Source organism: Gadus chalcogrammus, unplaced genomic scaffold (genome assembly GCF_026213295.1).
Source record: "Gadus chalcogrammus isolate NIFS_2021 unplaced genomic scaffold, NIFS_Gcha_1.0 GACHA068, whole genome shotgun sequence".
In the NCBI taxonomy this organism is placed as follows: Eukaryota; Metazoa; Chordata; class Actinopteri; order Gadiformes; family Gadidae; genus Gadus; species Gadus chalcogrammus.
Window position 1 is genome coordinate 603,192 of NW_026613503.1, and position 5,357 is coordinate 608,548.

Below are 5,357 nucleotides of genomic sequence, written 5' to 3' on the forward strand. Positions count from 1 at the left end.
AGTGTTTGCGACGTGTGCTCCAACGACATCCAACCTGTCTGCATGAGGAGCGATCTAAAGAGCAACAAACACAACCACGCACTGAAAGAAATCAAGTAAAGAAAAGCCCAGACCAAGTCAAGAGGAATAATGAATACTCAATCAACACAACACCAAGGGGTATTCACAGCTGCTACTGCCAACAGAGTGCTATTTCATGAACCGAACATGCAAACAGCGGCAATAATTCCTGTTTGGCTTTCAGCAACAACCAACCAGCACGAGAAATCCTTGTATATGCTCTGTTGGATTCGCAAAGCGACACAACCTTCGCCTTGAGTGAAAGTGGAAGCCTTGGAAGTAACCAAAGAACAAGTCAATCTGAAGCTTTCTACAATGAGCTCAAAAACAACAGTAGTAAGCTCTCAAAAAGTGAACAACCTCCAAGTTCGAGGGTTTTTCTCTGGTAAGAAGATTGCCCTACCACCAGTCTACACCCGGGAATTTATTCCAGCCAACAGAACTCACATACCAACTGATGAAACCGCCAAGTCCTGGTCCCATTTAGAGCACCTTCAAGGAGAGATTGCACCTCTGCAAGACTGTGAAGTAGGTTTGCTCATTGGACAACTGCTCACAAGCCTTACTTCCAAGGGAAGTTGTTCCTGGCAAGGATAACCATCCTTACGCACAGCGTACAGACCTTGGATGGAGCATTATTGGCCACGGGAATCTCTATGTGGACTACGGTGACAACATTGGAGTGAGCCATCACATAATAGAGAGAAGTAACACCAACTTTGGAGCCCTCGTCAACCTCCGAACTGAAGTGCATTATGTGAGCCGTACCAAAGTCAAGGAAATTTCTCCTTCAGACATCATCAGAGTCTTAGAAACAGATTTCTCAGAGAGAACACAAGAAGATGATCCTGTCTCCCAAGAAGATCTCAAATTTCTGTCGTTGAGCAAAACCATCACACAGAATGACACTGGTCATTATGAGATGCCATTGCCGTTCAAGGTAGAACGTCCAAAGTTGCTAAACAACAAGTCATGTGCAGTCCACAGACTTAATTGTCTTGAGAGGAGACTGAAGAAAGATCCTAAGTACTGCAAAGACTATGTTAACTTCATGGATGATGTCATTTCACATGGTGATGCAGAGAAGGTACCTTTGGAAGAAATAGACAGTGATCAGGCCTGGTATATCCCACATCATGGGGTCTATCATCCGCATAAACCTGGAAAAATACGTGTAGTATTTGACTGCTCTGCTAAGTTTCAAGACACCTCTCTGAACGACCACCTTCTTACCGGGCCTGAATTGACCAACACCCTGGTAGGTGTCCTGTGCCGCTTTCGGAAGGGTTCGATTGCCGTCATGTGCGACATCGAAAGGATGTTTCAGTTTCATGTGAAGAAGGAAGACCAAGATTATTTAAGATTCCTATGGTGGGAGAATGGCAACCTTGAAAATATACCATCAGTTTACAGGATGAAAGTACACTTGTTTGGAGCGCATCGTCTCCTGGTTGCGCCAACTTTGGCTTGAAACATCTGGCAGCACAAGGGAAAGGGCAATTCAGTGAAGAGGCTGTACGCTTCATTCAAAGAAATTTCTATGTCGACGATGGTCTGATGAGCGTTCAAACTGAAAAGGAAGCCATTCAACTTGTGAAAGAATCAAGAGAACTTTGCCACACAGACAAGTTGAGACTCCACAAATTTGTTTCCAACTGAGAATGTGTTGTCAACCATCCCAGAAGAGGAATGCACCACAGTCAAAGATCAAGACATGGCCTTGAGTCTACCTCATATGGAAAGAGCTCTTGGCGTGGAGTGGTGTATCACCTCCGATTCTTTTAAATTCAGAGTGGACATAAAACCTAAGCCATCACAAGAAGGGGTGTGCTTTCTATGGTAGCTTCTGTTTACGATCCCTTGGGATTCATCGCACCTTTTGTCCTCTTGGGGAAACAAGTTCTCCAGCAGATGTGCAGAGAGAAGATAAGCTGGGATGATGAAATTCCTGAAACTTAAGACCTCAGTGGGAATCGTGGATCAGAAACTTACCTCATAGCTGAAATGCAAATCAAAAGATGCTTCTTACCTTCAAGTTTCGGCAATGTCAAAAGGTATGAGCTTCACCATTTTGCCGATGCGAGTTTCTCCGGATACGGTGTATGCACCTACCTGAGAGCCATTAGCGAATCCGACGACGTCCATTGCTGTCTGGTAATGGGAAAGGCGAGAGTTACGCCTACCAGCGTCACAACTATACCACGACTAGAACTCACAGCAGCAGTTGTTTCAGTTCGAACCAGCGACATGCTTCGAAATGAACTTGAAATCCAAGATCTGCAAGAGTTCTTTTGGACCGATTCCACAGTTGTCCTGGGCTACATCAGTAATGATGCAAAAAGGTTCCAAGTGTTTGTAGCGAATCGCATACAGAGGATTAAGGCAAGCACAAAACCTGAACAATGGGCTTATGTAGCTTCTGAAGACAACCCGGCCGATCATGCCTCTCGAGGTTTGACAGCTGAGCAGCTGAAGACTTCAAACTGGTTCACCGGACCAAAGTTTCTTTGGCAACTCAAACTTCCTAACAGAGAATGCAAGGTAGAAGAGATAAAGGAAGACGATCCTGAACTTCGCAAGGCTCTAGTGTGTAACACTCAGACAAAAGAAGACAGATCATTATTGGATCGCCTACAGAAGTTCTCTGATTGGAAAAGAGCAGTAAGAGCAGTTGCCAGATTGAAGCGGAAAGTCAAGGAACACAAAGGTCTGAAGCAAAGAACGAACGAAAGCACAAGCCTAGAAGAAAGGGAAGAAGCAGAACAAACAATCGTCAAACTAGTTCAAGAACAAGCATTCTCAGATGAGATAAAGCGCTTGGAAGCAAAGGGAGAAGTTCTCATGTCCAAAGACAGTAAGCTGTACAAGTTGAGTCCATTCTTGGATGCAGAAGGTATTCTAAGGGTGGGAGGACGTCTCAGTCAAGCCACGTTACATCCACACGTGAAGCATCCGGCTATACTCCCTAGTAAAGGTCACATATCAGCTTTACTCATCAAGCACTTTCATGAGAAGGTTTATCATCAAGGACGTGGAATGACGATAAACGAACTGCAGCTAATGGATGGTGGATCATTGGATGTTCCAGTGCAGTCTCATCACACCTATTCAGATGTGTTAAGTGCAGAAAGTACAGAAGGCGTACTGAAGAACAGAAAATGGGTGACTTACCACAGGATAGGATGGAGGCAGCACTACCTTTCACTTACTCCGGCATAGACTGTTTTGGACCGATCTATGTTAAGGAAGGACGTAAAGAGCTCAAAAGGTATGGTCTTTTACTCACCTGTCTATGTTCAAGAGCTATACACATAGAGGTCATTGATGACATGACGACTGACGCATTCATTAATGCACTAAGAGCATTCATTGCCATCAGAGGGAATGTTCGCCAGCTAAGATGTGACCAAGGAACCAATTTTGTCGGTGCAAGAAGAGAGTTTGCAGGACTCGTGAAAGGAATGGACACAGAAAAGGTCAAGGATCTAGGGTGTGAATTTCTTATGAATCCCCCAGCAGCAAGTCATATGGGTGGCGCCTGGGAGAGGCAAATAAGAAGTGTAAGAAGTGTTCTGACAGTTATTCTCGACCAGTCGTCAAAAAGGCTTGATAGCGCCTCCCTAAGGACCTTCCTGTATGAGGTTATGGCCATCATTAACAGCAGACCTCTTACTACTGAACATTTGAATGACCCATCCGGACCCGAACCTTTAACCCCAAACCATATCCTTACCATGAAGCCAACTGTTATTCTACCCCCACCCGGACAATTTATCAAAGAAGATCTTTATCTTCAGAAGAGGTGGCGTCGAGTCCAGTATTTGGCCAATGAGTTTTGGGTTCGTTGGAAGAAAGAATACCTATTGAGCTTGCAACCAAACAAAAATGGCAAAAGAAGAGAAGAGACTCAAAGGTCAACGACATTGTCCTTCTACAAGATGATCTGGCACCACGCAATGAGTGGAAGTTAGCCCGTGTCACAGAAGTCTATCCAGGGTTAGACAGTAAAGTCAGAAAGCTAAGATTGTTGGTTAGCAACACCACATTTGACAAAAAGGGGAAACCCACAGTTAAAACGGTGTTTCTTGAGAGACCAATACATAAGGTTGTTACTCTGCTTGAGGCAGACTAGAGTGTTAATGTTTGCTTGACATTTCATGAGGAAGGGTTGACATGCTGTTAATTTTAAAACCAGAACTATTTCATTTGTATATTAAAGTTTGACAAAAATATTTAGTTTAGAGAAATCCCACATTACTGGTTTGTGTGATTTGGTGGGAGTGTAACTGTCATCATTAAAAGGTTTCTGTAATTTAATTATTACTTTCATATTATAAGACATAAGGAAATAAATTTTTGTTTATATTAGTAATTCAATAATTGTGTTCGTTATTCAGGTTTAAAATTGTATTTAAATAGTTTGTTGAATGACGTCACTTGTGTGTGTGTGTGTATTTAGGCTGATGTTTTGTCAGTTTGTGTCAGTTTGAGATGCGGCATGAGAGAAGGTGAACAGCTTGTGATACGCATCGCCGAAAATAATCTAGTTTCAAAGTCCCTGTAAATAGCATGCAGCCAACGAGGTATGTTTCTTGTTGTTTCCCTGTATTTTGTTTTGCTTGTTTGGCTTTTTGTGTGCCGTGTAATTTATGATTTATGTAAAGCTAATGCCGTGATTTCTGTTGTACTGTGTATGTATTCATCTATAGTTTTCACGGTGGAGTTGGAGTAAAAGGCTACAATAAAACCCGTCAAAGGAAACCATTGGTGTCTACCGAATGCTGTTAGAGGGAATTACAACATTTGTGAATAAATGTTTTGAACTCTGAATACTGGACATGGTGAGCTTAAAAACATTTAAGTGACCATAAGTGAGATGGCCTAAGACGGAATACAAATGAATTATTCTTTTCAGGATCAATTCAGATGTTAAACTGTTCTTTACTGCTTAGAAATATTTTTTATGAAGCTTGTTTATATGCTATTTCCCATGATGATAAATTAACATTTAATTGCTGTGAGTTGTGAAGATTATACAAATAAATACTAAATCCGCTGAATCAGAATACTTATATCCCATGATGATAAATAACATTTCATTGCTGTGAGTTGTCAAGATTCTACAAATGAATATTAAATCAGCTGAATCAGAATACAGAAATCTTTAGAAATGGATTGTAACTGCCCTCACTGAAGTACTGAACAATAAGTACAACTTGGAGGTACTTGTATTTCACTTGAGTATTTAATTAAACCGAGTTATCTCGAAATTACATTTGTGTCTAATAAAGTGTTAG